Source organism: Myotis davidii, unplaced genomic scaffold (assembly GCF_000327345.1).
Source record: "Myotis davidii unplaced genomic scaffold, ASM32734v1 scaffold577, whole genome shotgun sequence".
Taxonomy (NCBI): Eukaryota; Metazoa; Chordata; class Mammalia; order Chiroptera; family Vespertilionidae; genus Myotis; species Myotis davidii.
In genome coordinates this window covers 1,760,911-1,770,442 of record NW_006289082.1, presented here as the reverse complement: position 1 = coordinate 1,770,442, position 9,532 = coordinate 1,760,911, and positions in this window count along the sequence as shown.

Genomic DNA, 9,532 nt, shown 5'->3' with positions numbered 1-9,532 from the left:
TGATTTTTTGTTAAGAAGATTTATCCAGTGGTGCTAGTGGGGTATTAAAGTCCCCTACTATGACTGTAATGCTGTTGATCTCCCATGATATCTTACAGGTGTGTGTGTGTGTGTGTGTGTGTATTTGGGTGCTCCTGTATAGGGTACATATATGTTTAAAAGGGTTATACTTTCTTGTTGAATCATTCCCTTTAGTGTTATGTAGTGGCCTTCTTTGTCTCTTATTATGGCCTTTGTTTTGAAGTCTATTTTGTCTGATATGAGTATTGGTACCCCAACTTTTTTTTTTCTTTGCATTTGCATGTAATTTTTTTTTTCATCCCTTCACTTTCAGTGTGTGTGTATGTTTTGTTCTGAGGTGGGTCTCTTGTAGACAGTATATATATGGTCATGTTTCCTTATCTATTCAATCACCCTATGTCTTTTGATTGGAGTTGTTAATCTATTTACATTTAAGGTTATTATTGATAGGTATTTGTTAATTGCCATTTTTATTTTCATTATGCCTATGATCCTTTCTCTCTCCTTTTCTTCTTCTTAAAGCAGTCCCTTTAACATTTCTTGCATAGCTGATTTGGGGTAATGTACTCCTTTAACATTTTTTTATTTTTGGTCTGGAGAGCTTTTCATTTCACTTTCCATTTTAAATGATAACCTTGCTGGATGCAGTAGTCTTGGATTCAGGACTTTGCTTTTCATTACTTTGAATACTGATGATGTATGTAGGTGTGGGTATCTTTGGGTTCATCTTGACTAGAAATCTCTGTGCCTCCTGAACTTATGTGAATTTTTCCTTCTCCAGGTTGAGAAAGTTTTCAGTAATTATTTCTTCAAATAAGTTCTCTGTTCCTTGGTCACATTCTTCTTCTGTTATTCCTATGGTGTGGATATTGTTATGTTTCATGTTGTCCCAGAGCTCTCTTAAGTATTTATTCATACTTTGTCTTCCAAATCCATGATTTAATCCTTTGCTTCATCCAATCTACTTTTAATTTCTTCCAGTGTGTTCTTGATATAAGATATGTTATTCTTTATTTCTGTCTCATTTTTGTTCATAGTTTCTTTTTCCATTTTCATGCTGTTGTAGGTCCCACTGAGTTCCTTGTACTTTTCACTAAGTTCCCTAAGCACCTTTATTACCATTACTTTGAACTCTGTCTAATAGGTTGCTTGCCTTCATTTCATTTCGTTCTTTCTCTGGAAATTCCTTCTTTTTTTTCCATTTGGGGTTGTTTGCTTGTATCCCCATTTTAGATGTCTCTCTGTATTTGTTTCTATGTATTAGACAGAACCGTCATGCTTCCCAGTCTTTGGGGGATGGCCTTATGTTGAAAGTGTCTTGAGGCATCCAGTGGTGCAGTCTCTTTGATATCCTAAGCTGGATGCTCTAGGAATATCCCTTGTGTATGTTATTTGGGCTCTCTTATTGTTACTAGGACTTGATTATTTATGTCCTGTTCATGGGACTGATCTCCCCTATGACTTGCTGACATCCTCAACCCCAACCTTGTCATGCCAGCTGTTATACAGGTGCTGACAAAACAGAACAAGACACAACAGGACTGAACTAAAAACACCACAAAAATCAAGCTATGCAAAGCAACAACAACAGGAAAGGCTAAGAAGGAAAAAGAAGAGAAAGCAAAGCAAAGAAAAAATGAAAAAGAGTACTAAAAAACACAAGACCAAAGACTTACAGGGGATGTAAAGAAAAGGGAGAAAGAAGAAGAGAAATGGCAATATTGAAGCAAGAAGGAAGCTAAATAAACTAGAATATTAGTAAAAATAAGAAAGATAAGGAAATAATTGAAATAATATATAATTTAAAATGTAGTAATAATGGGTATATTAAGACTTAGATAGGAAAAGTAAAATGGAAAAAGTAGAAAAGAAAAATAAATTAATAATGATAATAAAAAGAGACAAAAAGAGAATAGAATCAAAGGAAAGAAAGAAAATAGAGATATACAAGAAGAAAAGGGGAAAAACAAACTCTAAATAAAAACAAAAACAAAAATAAACACCACACACACACACAAAGAAAACTACCCATACTCATACTCAAAAACTTTTGGGTGCACTATTTGTGGAGTTGACTGAATTTTGATTTGACATTGTTGAATCTGGTCCCTTGGTGTGTCTATCCTGGGCCTCCCAGGAGCTTCTCTGGTACAGGCCAATGTGAGTCACTGTCCCTTTCTGTCCCTAGGTAACCTGATTGAGGTTCGATAGGTTATCCTGGGCCTCCCAGCAGTGGGTGGGGACTCTCCAGTGGGTGGGGACTCCTTAGCCCAGAGGCTGGGTCTGCGTCAATTCTCACATCTTGATTGTTCCTGTTCTGAGCTGTTCTCTCTTCCTCCGACAGAGTCCAGCTCTGTGAGCATATCCTGTATTGGCCTATAGTGTTTGATCAGACTTTTTTGGGGGATGGTGCCAGTAGCTTGTAGGAAGGGGGAGTGGAGAGCCATTCCTCTTTTTCCAATGCCTCAGCTCTGCCTGACTTGCTGGCACCTCCTCACTGCCACCTGCAAGGGCACAGATTTCCAGCCCAGGGCTATTTCCCCTTACCTCAGGTCACTGCAGGTGAGGTCAGAAGCAGCTGTTTTGCCAGCAGGAAAGAGGGGACCCCACCCCCCGCCCCACTGCTTTCCAGGTGGGCAGGGTTGATCCTTCTTCCTGGTCCAACTATGTAGTCCCCTTTCTGCTCACCAGCACAAGTTCCTCCAAGAAATAAAGGGTCCCCCGGATTCACTGCTCAACGTGTCCTTCATGCCTCTCCATTGGAGGCTGGGCCTGAGTGCCCCTGCATGGCCTTTCCTATTGATCAGGAGGAGCTTCCCAGGCCGCACGATGGTGGGGTTCTAGCGCTACTCTATCCAGGGACTTCAGCCCCAGGCTTCACTGCTGCACCCAGGCCACAGTCTCCACAGCCAGCGCCCTTGGGGATCCCTCTCTCAGTCCAAGGCCCTCCTGTCTCACCCACTGATCTGCAGCCTCTGCAGTCTCCTCAGGTCCTCAGTTCTAGTAGGTCCAAGGCAGGGAAGGCTACATCCATCTCCCTGCCTTCAGCACAGTTCCTGCCCCCAAGTCCTGGTCGGGGAGCTGGGCAGTTGGGCTCTAAGGTGGTCAGTGGCAGCACAATGGTACTAGGTGAGTCCATAGCAGGGGTAAGGGTCCTGCTGGTTCAGCGGCAGTCACACCGTGGTTGCATGGGGTCCAGGCTGGGTCCCCATGGGATGTGCAGGGTCAGGCTGGGTGAATGCCAGGCTCATGGGGTCCCGCTGGTGTCTGTTGTAGGTTGTGGGGTCCCTTTCAGGGACAGCTGCAGGCTCGTAGGGTGTGGGCTTCACAGACATGTGGGATCCGGGGCATGTGCGCTTTGGTTTGGGCCTGGGTGGTGGTGAGACTGGGTGCCTAGCTTGCTGCCGCTCCCGCAGCCTTCCAAGGAAGACCTTGTACACCTTGCATAATGGTGCGGTCTTCATGTGGGAGCCGGGCCTGGGGAGTGGTGTGGCTGTAGCAGTGGCTCCCAGGCTAGGAGAGCCCAAGCCACCCACCCCTGAAACTACTGCACGCGATCAGACTCCCGCGGGCGCACGCGCGCGCGCGCGCGCACACACACACACACACACACACACGCATGTGTGCGCACGCACTCGTCCTCTCACATTCACTCTGGTCCTATTGACCGCTGTTTTGGAATCTGCGACAAAATACATTCAATTTTCATTTAACATCTTATCAGCTGTTAAAGTGTGTATACATCTTTTGGGACATCGTGTGAGTGTGTGTGTGTGAAATCACATATATACATATCTGTATGTAACATTCAGGTAGTATATAGATATCAATCTATTTTATTTTGAAAGAGTTTAAGATTCAAAACAAGTTTCAAAAATAATAGAAGAGACCTAACTGGTTAGAATCTCGGACTGGGGACTGAAGGGTCCCTGGTTTGATTCTGGGTCAGGGCACATGCCTGTGTTGCAGGCTTAATCCCAGTAGGGGGTGTGCAGGAGGCAGCCAATCAATGATTCTCTCTCATCATTGATGTTTCTATCTTTCTCCCTTCCTCTCTGAAATCAATTAAAATACATCAAAAAAATTAATAGTTTCTATTTATCTTTTTCTCAGCTTCTGCAATGATAATCTAGAACAATATGCAAATTGGCTGGGACACCATCAGGTAAGGACCAATCAGGACTGGGGTGGGGCTGCAGCGGAGAGCTCTCAGCACACCTGCACCAGGGTCCAAAGGGCACGGAGAGAAAGGGAGAGCAGTAGTCAGTTAGGGGGATCAGGCCATGAGGGGAGAGCAGATAGGCAGTTAGGGGGTTCAGGCCAGGAGGGGAGCGCAGATAGGCAGTTAGGGAGATCAGGCCAGCAGGGGAGCAGTTAGGGCCATCAGGCAGACAGGCAGGTGAGCAGTTAGGAGCCAGTGGTTCCAGACTGAGAAAGGGATTCCAGATTGGAGAGGGTGCAGGCTAGACTGAGGGACTCCCCCCTCCCCCATCACAGATTTTGTGCATCGGACCTCTAGTATCTATATAATCACAGTACTTTTGAAAAACCAGGAAATTGACATTGGTACAGTACTACTAATTTGGGTATAGACCTTATTTTTATTTCACTAGCTTTTAATACGCTACTTTTGTTTTTAGGTGTATAGTTCTGTTACTGGTGTTGGGGTTCTTGGGTTCCCCAAGATAGAAATAAAGAGGAAACCAGAGAAATTTCCAGACATATTTTATTAAGCTTATACTGAAGTGCAAGGGAGGCGGCACGGTCCTCTGAACTGGCTCAGAGGTTGGCTCTGCTTGGCTGCTTTTATAAGCTGAGGACAAAGCTTATGTAAAAAGGTGGGCTTTTTGTAAAGGAGACTTGAGGAATTTTCCATTTTAGGATTGGTGACTTCCTTTTTAAGTGTGTTGCCTAAGTTAGTGCCTGTGCTATTGGGGAAAGATGGCATACTGCTCATTACTGAAACCCTAGGAAGGTCCTCTGGCAGTCAAACCTTGATCAACTGCGCATGCCAGTTAGAAGGGAGATAAAATCAGCTACCTCTGTGTATTTGAGTAAGGGAGTGGAGGGGTGGTGACATTTTTGTAGTCAGCTTATCCCAAGTTCCTTCTGACCAACTGGTCTTAAATTGGCTTCCTGGTCACCCTGTATTTTCCATTTCTGGGCCCAAGTTCCTATGCTATCTCAGTTCTATGAAATGTTTTCATCTGTATCTATCAACACAAATAAATTCCCTTGAGTTACCTTAATAGTCAGTCACACCCTTCTCCCAAACAAAGCACTTGGCAACCATTGATCTATTCTCCATCACTATAGTATTTTCACTTTGAGAATGGTATGTAAAATAGAATAATAAGGTGCCTAACACATCAAGATTGGCTTTTTCAAATTAGCACAATGCTCTGGACATTCAACCAAGATGATGCATAAATCAATAGTTCTCTCATTTTTTTTTCTTTAATCCTCACACAAGGATAGGTGTCCCATGATTTCAGAGAGAGAGAGAGCGAGAGAGAGAGAGAGAGAGAGAAACATTGATCAGTTGCCTCCTGACTGGGAATCAAACCTGCAACCTTTCAGTATATGGGACAATGCTCCAACCAGCTGAGCCACCTAGCCAGGGGAGTTCCTTCCTTTTTATTGCTAAGTAATATTTAGTTTCATAGATATTCCTTAGTTTGTTTACTATTCACTCATTGTGGGTTATTTGGCTTGTTTCCAGTTTTTTATTATCTACACTAATAAAAGAGAAAGATGCAAATTGACTGTACCTTCATGACGCCTACCAGCCAATCAGGAGTGGGTATGCAAATTAACCCAACAAAGCTGGTGGGTTAATTTGCATACACAGGCGCCAAGTGGCTGGGGGCGGGGCGGGATGCTTGCGTCGTCGCCATGGTGATGACACAGGTGTTCTGCACCACCCCAGCTGCTCCAGGCCTCTGGGCAGCGTGAGAAGGCAGAAAGGCGGCTCTGGGCTGAAGCAAAGGCAGAAAGGTGGCTCCGGGCCGGAGCAAAGGTGGTAAAGCGGCTCTGGGCTAGAGCGAAGGCGGTGCCAGCAGCCAGGGGAAGGAAGGCCCATTCTTGCACGAATCTTCATGCATCGGGCCTCTAGTTACAAATAACACTTCTATGAACATTTATTATGTATAGAGTTTTATGTGAACATAAGTTTTCATTCTTCTAAAACGAAGACCCAGGAATGAGATTGCTGGGTGATATGATAAGCATATGTTTAACTTTATAAGAAACTGTCAAACTGTTTTCCAGAGTGGCTATACCATTTTATATTCCTATCCGCAGTATATGAGAGATCCAGCTGCCCTGCATTCTTGCCAGCATTTGGTTCTGTTGGTACTTTTATAATAGGTATACAGTGGTATCTCATCATGGTTTTAATTTGCATTTCCTGAATTACTAATGATGGTGAACCTTTTTTTTCATATGCTCAATTGTCATCTGTATACCTTCTTTTATGATGTGACTATTCAAGTTGTTTGCCCATTATGAAAAAAAAATATTTTTATTGATTTCAGAGAGGAAGAGAGAGAAAGAGGAGAGAGAGAGAGAGAGAGAGAGAGAGAGAGAGAAACATCAGTGATGAGAGAGGATCATTGATTGGCTGCCTCCTGCACACCCCACACTGGGGATGGAGCCCACAACCTGGGCATGTGCCCTGACCTGGAATTGAACCATGGGGACATAAGCTATGTAAATTGGTCTAATCTCTTTGAAAAGCTTTTCAGCTTTATTTCATAAATTGATAATAGCAACACAAAAATTCTACTTATAAGTATAGTCTCTAAAGAAACTCTTTTATAAGAACACTAGAGGCCTAGTGTATGAAATTTATGCACTGGGGGGGGGGTGCCTCAGCCCAGCATGGACCCTCTCACAGTTCGGGAGCCCTTGGGGGGATGTCTGACTGCCGAGGAGTTGGGCCTACGCCATCATTTGGACATCCTTAGCACTGCTGCGGAGGCCGGAGAGGTTCCCACACTGCTGCTGCACTCACCAGCAAAGAGCTCAGGGCTTTTGACTGAGCAGCACTCCCCCTGTGGGAGCACACTGACTACCAGGGGGCAGCTCCTGCATTGAGCGCCTGCCCCCTGGTGGTCAGTGCACATCATAGCCACTGGTCGTTCTGCCGTTCAATTTGCATATTAACCTTTTATTATATAGGAATATAGGATAAGGAAACATGTACAAACATGTTTATAGCAGATTGTTTGCAATAGCATAAAGCTGGAGATGGTCCAAATGTCTCTTAGCTCTGTTAATGTAAGAAACATTCAAACCTGTGAAGAATTTTTGTGAGTTTATTTGAGCCAAACTGTCAACAATTGCCAGGAAGCAGAATCTCAATGGATTGAGATGATGCTCCAGAGAATGGTAGTTTTGCATCTTGTTTTGTACATTACAATCAACAGAGGAGATGTAAGTGGGGTACATGAAATCTACTGGTCATAGCTCAGGGAGGCAGGAGAAAACAAAGTGGGGAAACTTCTGGGATTGGATAAAAAGTAAAATGATAGACACATCTTTTACTTAGATGGGTGCAGGATAGTTAAAAGTCAACAATTAACTCAATAATAATGAGGGTATTTGTCATTTTGCAGAGTGGTGCCTGTGCTTTTAGGGGTCTGGAAAAAGGAAAATTACTTTGAATTTCAACAACATGTTACTGTAGATGCAAAAAGATAATTGGCTCAGTTAAGGTAAAGATTGACCTTTGTCAGGGAAAATACAGGCCTAGGATATGACTACTCACCATAAATTGCTTTTTTAATTAAAATTTTCATTTCAGACCATCCTTTGTGGTTACTTTAGGTCTCTTCAGTTTGCAAGGCCGCCACACAAGCCTTTCCTGAGCTAGTCAGGTTAGCACGTGGCCCGTTTTCGTCCACGGCTCAAATATGGATAAATTGTAGTATTCTACAGCAGTAAAAATTAATGAACCACAGCCATACCCGTCAACACTGAAGAGTCTCACTTCAGTCCTTTACAAAGTACTTCAATAGCATTCAACTTTGCTTTTAAAAAAATCTGTTGTAATGCCATGTTATTTGTCAGTATTTCAAGTTGTGATAACAGAATGAGTCACGAGGAGGGAGGGCCTGGGACACTTATAAAGTAAAATAAAATGCTTAGGGCACAAATCTACAACGTCAAGTACTTCTCAGATTTCCCAGGACCCACTTGCTACTGCCTACCCTTAACTTCCCGATAATCAGTTTCATCTCTTGATGTCTTCCTGTGTTTAATAAGTGGTCGTTGATGCCAATTGAATGTCAACAGGAATCTCCAATTTGAAGTGTGTTGAAGGAAACTTTATGCAATGCAAATAGCTCAATTGCAATACAGCTGTGCTGTGGAACAGGTCAATAGCATTAAAGCTCAATTATGAAGTGGCAAGGTGTTTCAGCTCCAGCTGAAACAAAAAAACACCAGTCTTCAGTCTTCCCTGGAAGGGCAAGTGCACTCTCAGCCAGAGGGAAACTGACTTACATAGACAGAAGTCCCTGCCCCAGGTCCCTTCAAATGAGGACTTCAAATCGGCACAGTTTGAGTATCCCCAAAAAGTAATATCCTGATTGGTTAGTGAAGATGCTAATGGCTATAGCTGCAGAGCACTGATTGGATGGGGAAAGTCTTAGTCCTATTGGTTGAAATACAATTCCAGGAACTCCTTTATAAGGGCTGGTTCTGGTGGTAAGAACACAGTGTAGGAAGGCAGTTCAGTGCAGGCTTCCCCCCAAGAAGCCCCTGTTTGGAAATAGCTGCTAGGCTCTGCTTTTAAATTTAAGCCCAGTTGGCCACCAGGAGCCCTCCTCTATGGGTTCTTCCTTCTCAAGGTCCACAAAGTGGAACATCCCAATGGTGGTCCTGGCACCTGCCAATCTCTGATGTTAACAACTATCTGGACCCCCCAGCTCCCACCCCTTTCACTTTGGTGATTCTCTAAGACCTTGACCATAACAGATAGAGCAGAGTAGGTTTCCTTTTTTTTTTGAAAATATGTATTTTTATTGATTTCAGACAGGAAGGGAGAGGAGAGATAAAAACAATGAAAGAGATTCGATTGGTTGCCTCCTGCACACCCCACACTGGGATGGGGCCCGCAACACCCCAGACATGTGCCCTGATTGGGAATCCAACCTCGACCTCCCGGTTCATAGGTCCTGATACTCAACCACTGACAGCCATCTCTCCTCTCGGGAGTGCAGTCATGATGAAAACCACCCATGGCAGGTTTCCATTTCTATAACCTCTCTGACCCTAAATCTCAAGCCTGAGCCCGGCTCATGACGCAGCTGCGACTTCAAACCAAGACATCCTCAAGCAATCTTCCTTCGGCAAAACCAACCAAGGCAGCCAAATACCGAAGAGACGGCCAAAAGCCGGCCTCAACAGAGTGACCGCTTCGTGCTTCCGGCCCACCTGGTGGGCACTGGAGGGACAGCCCGGCGTCACGGTGTTCCCGCCTTGTTCTGACGTCACAGAAGCGCCC